A 17,847-nucleotide genomic window follows, 5' to 3' on the forward strand; every position below is an offset into this window, starting at 1 on the left:
TTTCAAGACTTCCGCAGTATTAACCACCGCTCGGGAGGGGCCCAGCTGTGGATGTGCGTGCCCGCTGGCCTTCAGATGCCCAAGTGTCAGTCTGGAGAGCACTGACTCCCAAGACCAGTCCACCCTGGACCTCAGGCTCTGGTTATTCTCTGTTGAAATCTGCTGTTGAGCATGCCACCAAGGATGGAGTTCAAGGTTTGGGAAAACCTGTTGTTCTTTTCCGCCTGAGCCTGCTCTCACAGCTCCTCCCAGGTTTGTTTTCCCTTCGTGTGGACTAGAAGTTGACTTCTAATTGCTCCCTGCTCTCAGGTCCTCAGCATTACCTCAGTGTCTCTTAAGATGAGCCCCAGGCACTGCCTTCTGCCGTCATTCAGTGACAGATGAAATTTTTCAACATTGCTAGCCCGTCCACCAGAAGGATCACTGATACCTGTTCTGAGGGAAAGACTGCCTCCCTTCCATTCACCAGGGCTGGGGTAGCCCATTGTGTTCCTGGGAGGGTGTAGCATGTAGTTAAAAAAACAACAACAACAACAAAAAAAACCACGCTAACAGTAACGGTGGGCTCGCTGGCCTCCATGGTTCCCGGGACCAGCTGCTGCCACACTGCTCCCATCTTCCCAGGTCATCCACCCTCTGGCTAACCTGCAGAAAGCCAGCTACCGCTAGCTCAGATCCCCTTAGCCCCATAATATGATAACACCAGAGACTTGTAATAGATCATCCAGATTGATAATGGTAAATCTGCAACTCCACACAAATGCCCAAAGAACACAAAAGACAATTGATGTAAATTAAGCTGCACACTTCGACCGATCGGGCAAATGTATCCTACATTATCTTATTGCCCATCTATGCAATCGCTAGTTACTTGCGCCTTCTCCAGACCATATGAGTCAGCTCCATCTCCTTCTGGTTCCATCTAGTCTCTTCCGTCCTCCTTCTCGTCCCCCTCTATCTCTCTGTCTCTCCTTCCTCTTTCTCTCTCTAAAACTTTCAGCTCTGCCCCCTCCTTCCACTGACCAATCACAGGCTGATAGGTCAATCTGACCAATTAAGATTTTCCTGGACCTCACCTGAGTACAGGCACCCCTTATGAGGAAGCGGGGGGGGGGTGGGGGAAGCCAGACAGCAATCTGCAACAGGAGGATTAGAAAGGCACAGAACGTGAGCCTGGCAGCAAGCCAGTAGGCAGCTCCTTGATTGCCTGTACTTCAGTTCCTGCCTTCAGGTTCCTTCCTTGAGCTCCTCCCCTGGCTTCCCTCCATGATGGACTGTATAGCATGTAAGCTAAAGCAGACCCTTTCCCCACAAGTAGGTTTGGGTCAGTGTTTGTCACAGAAATAGAAAGCAAAATAGGACAGCCGCCTTTGTCAGCACTGTCAGAACGCAGTCCAAGACGGAGTCACTGGAGAATTCCGAGTGCTTGTGAGAAAACTCCAGGAAAACAAGAGTCTCGTGACCCCAGTTTCTTCAAAACCCAGAGTGGTTCTCGGGATGTGTTTTCCTGCTCCTCCCCGGTGTAGCAGATAAGAGTGATTTACCTCAGCAGTTTTCATCCCCACGCCTCTATGGAAATGGCTTTGTCACATGAGGCTTGTGCTTGGGATTGAACACTTTTAGTCATGTGATTCTCCTTAATCCTTAGAGTTTGGATGGTCTGATGCTCGGAATAAAGTTGGCTATTGCAAGAGACTTCAGTCCACCTCAGTTTTAGGCCCTGTTCTCCCAGATTTACGCTCCACCTAGGGCAGAAAACAGATACCCAGAGCTCTTCTCCTCTCTCTCGTTGGAATGCTCAGTTATGTCTTACACTGGCTCTATCCCTTAACCGGGTCCCTCGGAAGCAGCACGTGCATGTCTTCCTGTCTTCCATTAAAGCCCCTTCTTCATGCTTCCTTTTCTTACTTTTTTTACCCTGAGTGGTGGTGGTAGGAGGGAATTAAAAAGAAGCCTTCATTTCTCTCATGCTAAGGTTTCTAGAGTCAACTGGAAGGCTTTGGTGTGAGAGTAGGGAAAGGAGAGTGGGAAGGCTATCTGTGTGGTTAGGAGATGGTGGAGAGGACGAGCTGGCAGCCTTGCATGTGCACCCCACTGTAGAGGGCCCTGTCTGGGTTCACCTCGGCTCATTCTCCCCTGTACAAGAGTCTTGAGTGCATGACTTCTCTGGGACACTTTCTTCTGGGATTGTCTCTCTGTGGGTTCCCTTCTTGGAACCTGTGAGAAGAGTCTGCGGTTGGCTTCGCTCCTCCATGGTGCAGCATTTAGTAATGTGAAGAAGTCCCACGGGTCGGCACCAGCAGCACAGCCCTGTGGATTTTGGATCAGGCAAGAAGTGTGGACTTATCCTGTTCCTTCCCTGACAGACACAATGAGCTTCTGTGGTCTTTCCAGGTGAGAGGCTGGGTATCAGTGTTTGATAGACGGATAAACAGTGCTTCACAAGTAGGGCCCGCTCTGAACTCTAGAGCTTTGGTCCTCTCCTCTGGCTGGTAGGAATTGGAACTCATTTGTAAAACAAATGTGCTGGACTAGCTCCAAACTAGTTTTAAAAATGTGGTTTTCAGATCGGTTTAATTTTATATGAATGTTTTGCCAACATGTATGTATATGCATCACACACACATACGTGGTACCTGCAGAGGCCAGGAGAGGGTCTGGAATGTTCTGGAACTGTACTTATCGACAGGTTGTAAGCCAGCCGGTGTGTGCTGGGTATTGAGCCTGGGTCCTCTCCAAGAGCAGCAAGTGCTCTAAGCCACTGAACCATCTCTTCGGTCCTCTCAGTCAGCTAGTTTGAAGAGAAGTTTGTAGGTGTGAAAAGATTAAAGGAGTTTAGTAAATGTCTTTTTTTACCACTAGGGTTTTGCAGTGTCTTTAAAAGGCTGAGCTGTTGTGAGCCTGAGAGGAGAACTGATCCCTGATTACAGTCACGGGGTTCTTCATTCTTTGTTATCAGCACACAGTTGCTGTAACTGGAGCTTTTAGGCCAAAACTCTGGAAACAGGCAGCCCCAAAAGGTTAGGCCTGGCCACTTTCCCATCATGCCCATTGAGGACAGAACAGTAAGGAGCAGAGTGAGGCAGACATTGGGGAGAAGTGGTCCATAAAGGGGTCCCCAAGTCCATCTATGGGGTCCTGATAACCTAAAGAGTTCAATGGAAGAATTGAGCACTGGGCAGAAGATAGCATAGTTACGCAGTCCTGGTCAGGGTGTGGTCGGTCTCATGCATCATTTTCTCAGCTCCAGTCCAGCAAGGTGAAGATGTCCTTATTGCTGGAGGGGTCAAGGAATTGGGGTGATTCTCAGGGCCTGCTTACTTCTCTTTGCATAGAACCTGGTAGCAGAGTGGGAACGTGGTACCGGGGCTGAGAAGGAATACATCCTTAATGTTGTCTCTATCTCCTATCATTTATACATCAAGGCTGGAAAGATGGTTTGTGGTTAAAGTTGCAAAGGAAGGGAATTGGGTTTCCAGCATCCACATGAGTCAGCTCACAATGGTTAGTAATTACAGGTCTAGGGGATCTGATGTCTTCTCTCTAGTGCCTCTGTGGACATTGTACTTAAATGCCCATGCACTGGAGAGATGTTCAAACCTGCACACACACGCACACACACACACACACACACACACACACACACGCACACACACACACACACACACACACACACACAGACATACAGGCACACATAGTTAAAAATACAATCTCTGTCTCTGTGTTGTCGTCGTCTTCTTCCTCCTCCTCCTCCTCCTCCTCTTCCTCCTCCTCTTCCTCCTTCTTTCTTCTTCTTTCTTCTCCTTCTCCTCTTCCTCCCCTCCTCTTTTGTATAACTAAGGTAGGAATATTGCTGACCACGTCTTCATGTTTTGAAACAGGGTTCCATGTAATCCAGGCTGGTCTCACACTTGACAAATAGTTCAGTCTGGGCTTGGAAACCTGCTTCTTTTGCTCCTACTTCTCCAGTTCATCGATTAAAGGTGATCATTAAAGGTGTGCATCACAGGGTTGGGGATTTAGCTCAGGGTAGAGCGCTTGCCTAGGAAGCAAGGCCCTGGGTTCGGTCCCCAGCTCGAAAAAAGAACCAAAAAAAAAAAAAAAGGTGTGCATCACGTGGCGTAATGGCTCTTCATTAATATTCCTGCACAGACTAGGTTTGGCCCCACTGAATCTTTCTGAGATATCTAAAAAGACCATGGCATCAGTATTTGTGTTGAGTCTGTTGGAAGTGAGTTGAAGCCTAAGAGTTTGCCCCAGGGCTGGGGCAGCTCAGTTGGTGAAGGTACTCGCACAGCAGACACTAAGTCCTGGTTCTCGTCCTTAGCCGCACACGTAAACTGTGTGAGGTGCACTCCTGTAACTCAAGCAATAACTCAAAGCAAGGTTGAGGCCAACCTGAGCTGCCAGATACCCTGTGATTCCCCGTGTCAAAAACGAATAAGCAAAACCAAAATAATAATAAGAAAAAAAGGTTGCTCCAAAGTAACCCAGAAAAAAAAAGTTGTGTAGCCCCGAAAAAGTATAAGGCCCCAAGCTTCAACAAACATTAGTGCAGAGAGCCAGTTTGAAGTATTTACCTTCTGGTGTATTGTCAGCATTTACCTGCTCTACCGCTGTTTGTTGACCGCGTGTTATGAGTGAGTGTTAGGGGGAAGTGGTGTGTGTTTTTCTTATGGCTTGTGTGGATGGGTGCCCAGCTTCAAAGCAAACATTTGCTCCTTTGTGCATATGTGGGTTTAGTCTCATGTGATGTGCACATATATGGGTGGGTATACTCTCATGTGATGTGCGTGCATATGTGGGTATAGTCTCATGTGATGTGTGCATATTGGGTGTACTGCCATGTGATGTGTACATATGTGGGCGTACTCTCATGTGATGTGCACATATGTGGGTGCACTCTCCTGTGATATGGGCATATGTGGATGTAGTCTCATGTAATGTGTGCATATGTGGGTGTACTCTTCATGTGTTGTGTGCATATGTGGGTGGGTGTACTCTCATGTGATGTGCACATGTGTGGAGTCAGAGAGCTACCTCAGAATCACCCTGTTCTTTGCTCCTCCTGAGTTCAGTCTCCTCACGGGACATGGAGCTCCTGAGTCCCTTGGATCCTCCAGTACAGGGTGAGACCTAATTTCCAAAACGAGCAAAACAAAAGGAGTGGACAAAGAGTACACAAGTGGAACCTTGTGCTTGTTATTAACCCATAAACTCTCCTCAGAAGGGGCTGTTACTGTGTTATAATCCCTCTGCCCTGCAGATGCCCTCACATTGACTGCATCTGTCTAGTATTAAACGGCTTGCATTGTTGTAATTGTGGATCTAGATGAAATGTTTTCCTTTTTTTTTTAAGGTTTATTTTTATTATGTCTATATTTGTGGGGGCATGTGCATGTGAGTGTACCTGCCCATGGAGGCCAGAAGAGGGCATCGGATCTGTGGAACTTGGGTACAGGCAGCTGTGAGTCATAAGACATGGGTGCTAGGAACCAAACCTGGGTCCTCAGGAAGAGCAGCAAGCTCTCTTAACTGCCGAGCTGTCTCTCCGCCCCCTAAACTGAATGTTCTACAAGAGTAAGTTGTTCAGTTACCTCAGTCTGTTTGGACCAGCAGCTTCTGTAAACAGTGCAGAGCCATCCAAATGCCTTCCTCTGTGGGACAGACGGCTCTGCATCTGTGAGATTTGTGGGTTGAGCCTGCAGGGCACCCCGCCTCCTGAGGCTTCTACACAAGATGTGGCTGAGTTGTTTGAACTTGAGACTAACCAGTGGCTGTGGAACCTCTTCCTGCTGTAAAGGCCTAGGCTTTTGTTCAGATGCTGATTTTCTCAGACTCCCTTGTTGCTGCCCTGGTCCTGCTGCACAGCTGAGCAGATCTGCTGGCAGAAAGAGCTGCCAGGAGGACAGAGTTTGTGGGACATTCCATAGCCTGCCTCCCTTCATCCTGATTTTAAGTTGGGCACATTGTAATGTTGCAAAGCCCAAGTAACAGGAGAGGTGTGCCTTGGAGCGCTGCTTGAGTAGTGGCTGCCGTCCAGCTCTGAGCAGTCATACTCAGAGTGATGAGTCAGAGTCAGGTGAACTACTGAGTCAGAGACTGGCAGGTTGTGGTGTGGTAGGATCTGGGCTAGACATTAACATCTCAGCCTCAAATGAGCGCCGAATACGTTGGCTTCTCACCCTTCCTATTCATAAGACTTTCAGAGAATCCAGAGAGGGAAAGTTCAAACGGTTCTAAAGCCATACAAAAGGGTACGAGATATGTTTTTAAAAATATTTCATATAGGGTGCATTAGTTGGTTATTATCATTGTGGAAATACACGGACAGGTATCACCTGATTCCTCAGACACTGGTAGATATCTATAAAATCATTTTCCTTGCATGTTTAGACTTTGTGTACCATTCGTGGAATAATGTATATCCCACCACGTAAGAGGTTAGTCAGATTTTATACTATAGACAGCCCTAGATGTAAAAACAGGAAGTCATTCATCAAAGATCACGTCCAGTTGTCTGCTTCCTGAACTTTGCAGAAAGCAGCCGAGTCCAGCTTGTGCATCACAAGCTGTGGACTGTGGGGCTTGTGTGAGCGGCCAGGCGGAGGGCATGAGCAAGCAGGCCTGGATTGCCGTATTCCAGAAGGGAGCTGGGAAGGCTTTGCAAGCCCTGTTTTTTACGGCTGCAGGTTGAATGAGCTGCTGGCCGCAACAGTGAGATGAAAACAAGAGCCATTTGTCCTGGCAAGCAGAAGAGACCAGGACGTGGCATCAGGGTGTCTTTTGATTAGGCTCAGAACCCAAGGCAGTAGTAGAAAACATTTTTTTCTTTTTCTTTTATTTTTTTTTGGGAGGGAAGGGGCAGCAAGAAAAAGAAACTTCAGTGGTTATTAAGAAAATAATCGATGGGGTTGGGGATTTAGCTCAGTGGTAGAGCGCTTGCCTAGCAAGCGCAAGGCCCTGGGTTCGGTCCCCAGCTCCGAAAAAAAGAAAAAAGAAAAAAAAAAAAAAGAAAATAATCGATGCACAGGATGTGAAAATGGAGGCTCATGGTTAGGTGTCTGATAATCAAGCAGGGGAACTTGAAGTTAGATTGCCAGAACGCATGTTTTGTTTTGTTTTAACAAGTTGGGCATGGCAGCATGTGCCTATAATTTCAGTATGAGAGGAATATATATATATACACACACATATACATATTAAATATATATATATTATATATATATTAAAAGTGAAAAGACACCCACTGGAAGTTGACTTCTCCCCTCCATATATACACATATACATAAACACACATGAACACACCCCACACTAACATGCCTGTGCCACACCACACACATACCTACACAGAGAGAATATAAACCCACACAGTAGAAGGAAATATTGCCAAATAATGTGTTTGAAAAGGGACTTATATCCAGAATATATAAAGAACTCATTAAAACTCAAAGTAATCACATCCAAAGTGCTTAGCATCACGTTAGCCCGTAGAGTCTTTTGCCTTTTGACACTAGGAAGAACATAGGGTTTCCCACAGTCTACAGGCTCAGCCCCAGGAAAATCTGGGCCTTCAGACACAGACCTTATCGGACTGGGCTCATGATCTGGTTTGCACTGTGAGAAGGAGCAAGGAGTTTGTTTACAGAGTTGAGGTCAGGCTGGCCCTGGGCACCTCATAGTCTTGACTCAGCCACCGTCCACAACAGACCAACTCAATGAAGAAAGTGTAGTGGAAGAAGGAGTCTTTTTTTTTTTTTATTGTTTAAATCTTTAATTTTTTTTCCATCTTTATTAACTTGAGTATTTCTTATTTACATTTCGATTGTTAGTCCCTTTCCCGATTTCCGGGCCAACATCCCCCTAACCCCTCCCCCTTCCCTTCTGTATCAGTGTTCCCCTCCCCATCCTCCCCCCATTACCACCCTCCCCCCTCAACAATCACGTTCACTGGGGGTTCAGTCTTAGCACGACCAAGGGCTTCCTCTTCCACTGGTGCTCTTACTAGGCTATTCATTGCTGCTTATGCATTTAGAGCTCAGGGTCAGTTCATGTACAGTCTTTGGGTCATGGCTTAGTCCATGGAAGCTCTGGTTGGTTGGCACTGTTGTTCATATGGGGTCTCGAGCCCCTTCAAGCTCTTTCAGTCCTTTCTAAGATTCCTTCAACGGGGGTCCCGTTCTCAGTTTAGTGGTTTGCTGCTGGTATTCGCCTATGTATTTGCTGTATTCTGGGTGAGTCTCTCAGGAGAGATCTACATCCGGTTCCTGTTGGCCTGCACTTCTTTGCTTCATCCATCTTATCTAATTGGGTGGCTGTATATGTATGGGCCACATGTGGGGCAGGCTCTGAATGGGTGTTCCTGGAAGAAGGAGTCTTAATTACTGAAGCCATGCTGGGCAGAGGGATGGGTCCCAGGGGCTTCCATGGCCATCTGCAGAATCTTGACAGGAGATTTCGGCTTCACAGGAGGACAAGAGGTCTGCAGAGCTAAGCAGGCCTGGCCACGGTGTGGTCCTACTGACCAGCTTTGTCTGGTCTCCTGTCTGGCCTCTGACAAGTCAGACTTTCAAATTGCCTCCTAAGAGACAGGTTACTCCAGTGGCCAGCATCGGGCTCCAGCTCTTAACTTCTTTCAAAGTAACATTCATGAGAAAAATCCCATTTTTTGGGGGGGACAACTGCATCATAGTCTGATGGCATAGGGGAATGGTTCCTGTGTCTTTAGAATATCTCATTCCCACCAGGGTGTTTCAGTATGAGTAGACAAGAGCTTAACTCTTGTCTGTCTCCTTTGGTGGTGCTGAACCTCCTCTGTTAAGTCGTCCCCAGCCAGAGCTCTGTCTTTTCATTCTAACTCACATGGTGCATGGAAGGCAAGGGAGAGGAAGGCATGAATGGGGCTGAGAGTGTCACAGGGCAGGAGAAGGGCTGGGCTGGAGGGGAATGGGGAGGACACTGGCTCCTTGGTCCTGACCAGTCAAGTCTGGAGCTGCTCTTCTGTCACTGCTGAGCCTGGGAGAACCCTATGTCATCCTTTGCTATCCCTGCCTCTTGGTGTGTGACTATGAGAGGCTAGATGTTCCAGATCCTTTTATAAATGGATCTGTTGCTTTTTAGAGAAGCTATGCTTGTACATAGGTAGTAGCGACTTGACATTCTGGGGCAAGGATAGGTAGGGCAAACTCAGCTTCCCAGTTATTACCTCAGGTTGCTTTTGACTAAGCTTCCTCCATAGTAAGAACAGCGCTGAGCAGCCAGGGGCAATGCACACCATCTGTTCTATTGGGTCAGCTTTTAGACTAGGGGAGGCTTTTGGAATCTAACTGGTACATAAGTCCTGGCCTTGTGGAAACGACTTAATTTCTGGTTACAGTGAAAAGACGGCAGTGACAAACAGACAAACAGAGGAGCCACAAAGGAGGAGCTGAGGAGGCTAGCACAGCCTCCTTGCTCTCCTGAGATGAAGCTATAGCCTTTGAGGTGTTCTCCCTGGAGGGGCAGCATTTAGAGCGAAGTGTTTGGTGTGTTGGATACCTCGTTCTTTGGCCTAGGGTCTCTTGGAGAGCTAAGGCTCTCAGGTTTGCTTTGAAGCCTGTGATAGAACTCTTGAATGTGCAGATTAACAATCTGAAACATTGAATAGCTCTGTAGTAGAGCGGCCTCATGACAGTCTTGTTATTATAAAGCTGTAGTATCAGAGGGCAACTCTGTCTGTCTGTCTATCATCCTTGTATCTATCATCTATCTGTCTATCATTTGCCTGTCTGTCTGTCTGTCTATATCTATCTATATATCTATCTATCTATCTATCTATCTATCTATCTATCTATCCATGTATCTATCATCTATCACCTGCCTGTCGATCATCTATCTATCTATCTAATTTTAATTTTTTTTTGGTGCAGGGCTTCCTTTTATATCACTGGCTGTCTTGGAACTTGCTCTGTAGACCAGACTGGCCTCAAGCTCAGAATTCAAGAGATCCACCTGTCTCTGATTCCCGGATGCTGGGATTAAAGGCGTGTACCACTGCTCTGGAACTATTTTTACTTATTTATTTTTGGAGATATTTCGTATTTCTTAGGCTGGCCTTAAACTTGTTGTGTAACTGGGGGATAATCTTGAACTTCTGTTCTTTCTGCCCTCGCCTTCCAAATGCCAGGACTACAGACATGCACAAGCACACCTAGTCTACGCAGTGTAGTGGATCAAACACAGTTTCGCAACGAAAGCACTTTACCAGCTGAGGTACAGCCCCAGCCCCAGGGTGGCTTAATGATCTTCTCCAATGCTTTTCTGTGGCGTCCATACATCTATGCACCATAGAGAACTCTGGGTCCTCCATAATCTCAGTGTTGGAAGAAAAGGCTTATTTGATAAAAGAATACCAAACAAAACAGAGCAAGGAGGGATATAGGGATGATTCGAAAGTATATGGACCCTCTAACAATAGTCACGAGTCTGAGCAGGTTACCCTGATTTGTAGTGGGCGCTGATTTCTGTGATCACAACATCCACAGTGCAGCGAGGTTCAGGTCACTGACTACTGTGAACTGATGTACAGTCTCTGTAAGGTTATCAGCTGCTTTTCGTGCTTGCACACGCTGAGCCTGTTTGCTTCCAAAGGGCGCTGCCAAATAAAATAGCAGGTGAAAGGTACGCTATGCAGGCTATGTGTGAATGCAAAGGGTGGGGTGCTGGGGAATGAGACTGTTCTGTAGAATGGAACCAGGCTGGAATGCTTAGAAGACACACTTAACGCCTGCCCCAGGGAACAGGAAGTTATACTGCAGCCAGGATAATGCGTCAGCTTTAGGGCAGGCCCCGTAACAGCAGTAGGTAACAGGTTGTTAGGATGTTAGCTACAGGTCAGGTCAGTAGGGCAAGCTCTCGGAGTGCTGGACATCTTCATGTAGGCAGCAGCGGCATTAGCGGTGGTATTGTGGGACTACAGGCTCATGAATCCACGGACTAGTTTAAAAGGAAAGTGATTTCTTTGTAGTTTGGCCAAACTGGGGAGAAAAGCTCTTAGTCTCTCTCTACCTTCCCCATCACAGTTGCAGGGAGCACTCTATGCCAGAAGCAGACAGACACATTTATGTCTTTCCTTGATGTCAGAATTTACTGAACAGTAGTAAACTCGCAAGGTACAGTGGTTTTGTTAGCAGCAGTTGCCAAGTGTCCCTGCATTCCCTGACAGCTGGCTGAGGCAAACATATATCACAAAAAAACGCACAGAAATATAAACAGCAAATGCAAGTTATCTCTATCTCTGTATGATATCTCAATGTATAATTTAGGGTACAGAGTCACTGCAGAGTGTTAACTCGGCCTCTGCAGAATTCAAGGAGTTTCAAAGAGGGGAGGAGCTGACAGGGATGCAAAGAATCCGAGGGTGTGCAGAAGGCTGTAACTTGTAGGATGTCAGTATTAGAGCTGATCTGATGATGGAGGCAGTTGAGGCAAAGGTGTGACATCACTTCCTGCCAGGCAGGTTTTTCATCTGGTTGTGTTCTGACACCGGGGTTTTTTAGGTACCCCCAACATGGCATTCTCTGGGGCCATGGTTCAGTAGTCGGATAGCTGAGCAGAGAGCACAGTGTTTCTCTGTAGACTACCTCCTTCCTGCCAGGGCTTCAGCACAGGGAAGTTGTAACAGTAGAAACCCAGGAGAGCGACCTTCAAGAAGTGTCGGCAGGTGGAGTAGAGGGATGAATTAATGGCTGCTTGGAAACTGAGAAACAAGGAAGGAGGTGAGCGAAGAATCAAGGTTTGTCTGCTTTAGAAGCTAGATGGCCAGTCTACCAAGAATGTTAGCGAGTTACTGCTGTGGGGGAGGAGAAGGAAGAGTAGACCCTGTTAATTTTATTTATTTATTTAAACAGTTATTTATTTATTTATTTATTTATTTATTTATTTATCATGTAGCCGGCTGCCCTGGAACTTGCTGTGTAGGCTGGTCTTGAACTTATAGTAATCTGCTTGCCCCTGCCCTCCAAGTGCTAGGATTTGAGGTGTGAGCCTCTAACACAGCAGTTCTTATCCTTCCTAGTGCCGCGACCCTTTAATACAGTTCCTCATATTGTAGTGACCCCCAACCACAACATTATTTTCATTGCTACTTCATAACTGTAATTTTGCCACTGTTATGAACCGTAATGTAAACACCCGTGTTTTCCAGTGGTCTCGGGTAACCCCTGTGAAATGGCCATTTGACCCCCCAGAGGGGTTGCGAACCGCAGCACTAAGGCCCGAGTGGGTATTAAATATTTTTGTGGTGCTTGGGATTGTTAGTTACTTGTTTCATTACCACCACAGAACGCCTGAAGCAAAGCAGTTTAATTGGGGATTTGTTTTGGCTCATGGTTTCGTTGTTTTCTCTGGTTTGGGGATACAGTCTGTCCCGGCGGAGAAGGAGTGGTGTATGCATGAGGCAGCTGGTCACGTTGGAGCTGTCGTCAGGAAGCAGGAACAGAGGAGGAAGCCTGGTGCTAGCTTGGTTTCACCTTTCCCTTTCTGGTCTGTTTGGAAACTCAGCCCATGGGAGTTGCTGCCTGTAATCAGGGTGGGTCTGCTGTGCTCAGTTAAACCCCTCTATAAATGACCTCAGCAGTATGTCAGAGGTGAGGCCAGTCAGGTTGGCAGTAAAGATTAACCACCACAGGATGCATGGCACTCTACTTCCCCAGCCCCATCCATGTAAAGCTTGAGGAATTTATAAGCGAGCTCCTGGAGTTGGTTGGAAATGTGGAGACAGAGGTTGAAAAAGGCAGACAAGGGGCGGGAGACAGTACCCAGATGGTCAGTATTCAAATAGAGTCGCTTCCACTCAAGCTAGGGAGCAGCGCCAGTCTCTCCTGCGTGCCAGCCACCGTGCCACTGTGAAGCTCGCGGTCTTGTAAGGCAAGCAGAAACTGTGAGGTTGAGTGAAATAAAATATTGAACTTTGAGCTTTGTCTAACGCAGACTTGTAAATCCAGGTAGCTACCTAGGAGACTGAGGCAGGAGGATTGAAAGCTCAAGTTGGGGATAGCAAGATGGCTCTGCAGGGTCTAAAGACTTCCTACGCATGCGTGGTGACTGGGCTCAACTCTTCGAACCGGTGGTGGAGGGAAAGAACTGATTCCTGGAAGTTGTCCTTTGACCTTGCCTCAGTTAGACTTACTATTGCTGTGAAGTAATGCCGTGACTGGAAGAGGGTGGGAAGAAAGGGTTTATTTCACTCACAGTTCCATATAACAGTTCATCATCAAAATCATTGGGCAGAAACTCAAACAGGGCAGGAACCTGGAGGCAGGAGCTAATGCAGAGGCCGTGGAGGGGTGCTGCTCACTGGCTTGCTCAGCCTGCTTTCTTATAGAACCTAAGGCCACCAGTATGTATTTTTCTATAATTGGGGACAGGAAAGCAGAATGTGAAGAGGGGAATGAAAAAGATGCTACACAGAAAGAAATGAACCATCTAGGAAAATCGAAGCCCTGCTTACATAGAACCTAGACCATCAGATATGAGAAGCAGGCTGTGAGCTGCAACAGAGTCTTCAGAGAGCCATGGCTCAGGTTACAGCTTGCTAAGATATTTATGTGGTTGAGCATCCTACAGCAGGCTCTTCCCGAGCCTCCTTTTCTCTCCCTGGTATTCACGAGTGCTTGTTATCTTATTACGTTTTCTATTCCTGTGATAAAACACCATGACCAGGGCTGGAGAGATGGCTCAGCGGTTAAGAGCACTGACTGCTTTTCCAGAGGTCCTGAGTTCAAATCCCAGCAACCACATGGTGACTCACAACCATCTGTAATGAGATCTGATGCCCTCTTCTGGTGTGTCTAAGATAGCTACAGTGTACTCATACACACTAAATAAATAAATAAATCTTAAAAAAAACAAAAACAAAAACCATCATGACCAAAAGCAACTTGAGGAAAATGTTTCTGTCAGCTTATAGTTTGTAGTTCATCATTCAGGAAATTAAGGGCCGGAACTCACAGCAGGCCATGGAGGAGTGCTGCTTACTGGCTTGTTCCTCTTGGCTTGATCAACCCAATTTCTCACAGCACCCAGGACCACTGCTCAGGACAGCACTGCCCGCAGTGAGCTGGGACCTCCCACACCAATCATCACTCACCAGGCCAATCTTGTGGTGGTGGGGCAATTTAATCAATTGGGGTTCTCTCTCCTAAAATGATTCTAGTTGACATAACTAGCCAGATATATATATATATATATATATATATATATATATATATATATATATGTTTTCTAGAGTTTTGCATTTTATTTTTGAGAGTCTCATGCAGCCCTGGCTGGCCTTAGACTATGTAACAGAGGATGTCCTTGGACCGCTGATCTCCTGTTTCACTGCCCAAGTACTGGGATTACACATGGCCACCATAGATGGGAAGTTGTGGCACTGAGGGCTTTAGTGACCAACCCAGAGTCCCAGGACTGGTAAGAGGGGAGCTGGGACTTTACATACAGTGGCTCTGCAATTGACACTGTTAGCTTCTGTACACTGTTCTTGTCTTCTTCAAACTGACTATGTATAAATATGTGTTGTCAACTTGTTACTGATAATTTCATACATTTCATTCATCACACTCTGTCGTGATTATGTCTATCCCAAATTCCTCGCCCACTCCTTTAAGGCACTTCCAGCATCTTACTGAGTCCTTACTTAGTTCTGCCTGTTGGGATGGTGATTGATGTTGTGTAGTTAGTCATGGCTGCAGTGAGTTCATGGGTACAGTGACCATGTCATGTCTGGAAGACAGCACTTCATACCCCTTAGCTCTTCTCTCTTCCTGCCCTCTCTTCTGTGATGTTTCTTGAGCCTTACTTGGGAAGTGAGGAAGTGCAGGATGGGGGGGTTGGCGAGCATGATATAGGTGGTCCTTTGAGGCTGAGTACATATTGAGGAGGGGTTTATTACCACCCTGCCCCTGTGTGCCCCTTCACCTCATCTGCTGCTTTGCCTTATCTACCAGTAGGCATTTGATTAAGACTCCTGCCCAGCTCTTTCTAACCTGACTTTTCCTAGTTGCTCAAATCTCATCTTCAACCCAGCTTGGTTCAGGCTGGATGCCTTGGCTGGATTTCATCCCTAGACAGAAGCCAGTCTGTCCTCGCAGAGCCTTGCAAACCTTTGTCTGGGTTCAGGGATGCCCGACCTCCTGACATTGTGGCACGGCATTATCGTCTGTAAAGATCACTTGAGAACTATGCAGTGGAGTTATAGAAAGCCCAAGCCAAAATCTCCTAAGGTTTTAAGTGAGGCCACCGCTGTGTGTGGGGCTGTATTGGAAGCTCCTGTCAGCTTCACCTAGCGAACGCACTGCTCTCACCGCTTAGTTGCTGGGGTGCCAGAGGGTCACCAGTTTTGGTTCTTCTCTGCTGATCTTTGTGCCTCTTCTTGTTTTAATTTTCTTAAATTATGTGGTCGAAAAGCTAGTTTTTCTCTGTAGCTCAGGCTAGCCTGGAACTTACTCTGCAGCCCAGGCTAGATTTTAAACTCATTGTAATTCTTTGGTTTACCTGGGTTGATTTTTTTTTTTTTATAAAAGAAAAGTATCTTACTACAATGGCCCAGGATGGCCCTACATTTATTATATAGCCCAAACTGGCCTTAAACTCTTGGTGGTTCTCCTGCCTCAGCCTCTGGAGCACAGCATGTATTATCTCATCCAACTTCCTCTACTTCTTTTCATTTCCAAAGACTGCCTCTTCCTTCCCCTCCAAGTTCTCCATGCCCATAGACTTGTCCACAGTTTTTGCATAGAATTAGCCACCAAAGATTGGCCCACGTCAAAAGCAAACCAGTTTGTATACTAACAAGCAGAATACAGTTTTTCTGTCTGTCATCGCCATCTGGGGAGGGAGACATATTTTGGGTCTCATAGCACAGCATAGCCTCCACCTGCTATGGAGCCGAGGAGAACCTTGAGCTGCCCATCGGCCTGCTTTCATCACCTCACTGGATTCCAGATGTGGGCCCCCACACTTGGTCCACATGGTGCTGAGGACTGAGCCCAGGGCTTTGCCCTTGATAGACAAGCACCGTCCTAACTGAGCTACAGCCCCAGACCCCATTTTCAAATTTGAATGATTATAATATACTGACTGTGGGATAGCTGGTTGTCTTGTTGGGATAAGAACCCACATATCCCAGACTGGTCTGGCTCTCACTGTATCTGGGCTGGTCAGGAGCCGCCTCTCCCAGCCGGGTGCTAGGATCGTGGGCTTGCACTATCACACCTGGTACGGGAGAACTGCTTGCTTGCTTTTCTAATTTATCAGTAATTTTAAATGTCACAGTTCTTGTGGCAGCTTTCTGGGTGCTTTCTGTACCACCTACTTTTTTTTTCCTTCTCTTGCTTTCTCTCCTTGACAAACAGTCTCTTCTGAGGGCCACCCCCAACCCTAGCCACCGGTAAACAAAGCACACTGTCTTGCAGAAACACAGCTAACATAAGTGAATGCAAGCTAAGAAGCAGAAGCGTTTCTGGGAAGGCCTGGGTAAACTGAGCCCTGTGTTGGAACAGCATGCTGTGCCTACTCTGGAATCTGAATGGATAAATATGGTGATGCCCTGGTCAGTGTCGCTGTTACCCTAGTCAGACCTATGTAGTTTACACCATGCAAATCAAATGCCATTTTCTAATTTGCTAAAGAATTTAAGTTTAGAATTGCACATGCACACAAGCACACTCTATGCACACTCTATATTTATTTGTTTACTCATTTATTTATTTACATTATTTTGTTTAATTAATTGTTTGTGTGCACATATGCCATGGCCAGCATGTGGAGGTCAAAGGGTAACTTGCAGGAAATCAGTTCTCCCTTTCCATGTGGGCTCCAGGAATTGAACTCAGATTGTCAGGTTTGGCGGCAAAAGCCACTGCCCACTGAACCATCTTGCTGGCCCTCCATTTATTTAACATGATGATATTAACAATTATTTTAAGCTCTTCAATGAAGTGGACAGTTATGTCATAGCATGTATAGAGATTGAATTATCAATATCTATTTTCCTGTTGCTATGGTAAATGATTACTCCCCAGATGCTGTTCATGGATAGGTCACTCACCTCCTCCTCTTAGTTTTCATGAATGCCACCTGTTGGGTGTATGATGAATGTTTTCTGCATTTCCTGGGTAGACGAGGTAAACTGAGTCAAGTGATCATGGCTCAGCATGTACTCCAAAGGAAACCCAGATGGGTTTGCTTGTCAAGAGAACTATCTTAGTGGGCGCGTCAGTGAGTCAGGACTGAGGGATGAATGTGGCCTGCCATGAAGCAGTAACTTACCTTGTCAGATCCTGGCTTTATAGTCCGTAATAAAGCACCACTACTCTCCAGCTGTGCCCTTTGCTGAAAGAAGTTATTTTTTTTTTAATGGCTTATTTACTTGTGGTTTTGTATAAGTGTGTGTGTGTGTGTGTGTGTGTGTGTGTGTGTGTGTGTGTGTGTGTACAGTCCAGAAGAGGGCACCTGATGCCTCAGAGTGAGGCTATGGGAATTTACAGGATACCAGGCATTTATGTGAGTTCTGGGGTCTGAACTCCGGTCTTCATGATTGAGCCGCAGTGTTCTTATGCCGTGAGCCATGACTCCGAAAGGTCTTTGCTGGGATTCAGGGCTCTTCTCTAACTGTACTTTCTATGAGGCCTCCGTGCAGATATCCTTTTATTTGTTTTTGAGACAAGGATTTACTATGTAGCTCAGGTTAGCCTGGAACTCTGTGCAGCCCAGACAGGATCTCACTTGCAGCAATCCCTCTGTTTCCTGCATTCAGGGGTTAAGCTGCACCTAGCTGGGGGTAGTCGTTAACTGTTTGGGCAAAGC

At 46.6% G+C, this 17,847-nt stretch overlaps 1 protein-coding gene across 2 annotated transcripts in view; it reads left to right on the top strand.

Annotated features, from left to right (window-relative positions):
* Nceh1 (neutral cholesterol ester hydrolase 1) overlaps positions 1–17,847 on the top strand; it is a 65,065-nt gene that overhangs the window by 21,620 nt on the left and 25,598 nt on the right. The window contains exon 1 of one of the 2 annotated variants that reach the window (XM_032897367.1): positions 2,284–2,394. The exons of the other annotated variant lie outside the window; for it this stretch is intronic. The gene's annotated coding sequence lies outside the window, so the exon portion shown is untranslated. Of the gene's footprint in view, positions 1–2,283; positions 2,395–17,847 lie in introns of those variants that run through there. 2 annotated transcript variants of the gene reach the window in all.

This window comes from Rattus rattus, chromosome 3, assembly GCF_011064425.1.
Source record: "Rattus rattus isolate New Zealand chromosome 3, Rrattus_CSIRO_v1, whole genome shotgun sequence".
In the NCBI taxonomy this organism is placed as follows: domain Eukaryota; kingdom Metazoa; phylum Chordata; class Mammalia; order Rodentia; family Muridae; genus Rattus; species Rattus rattus.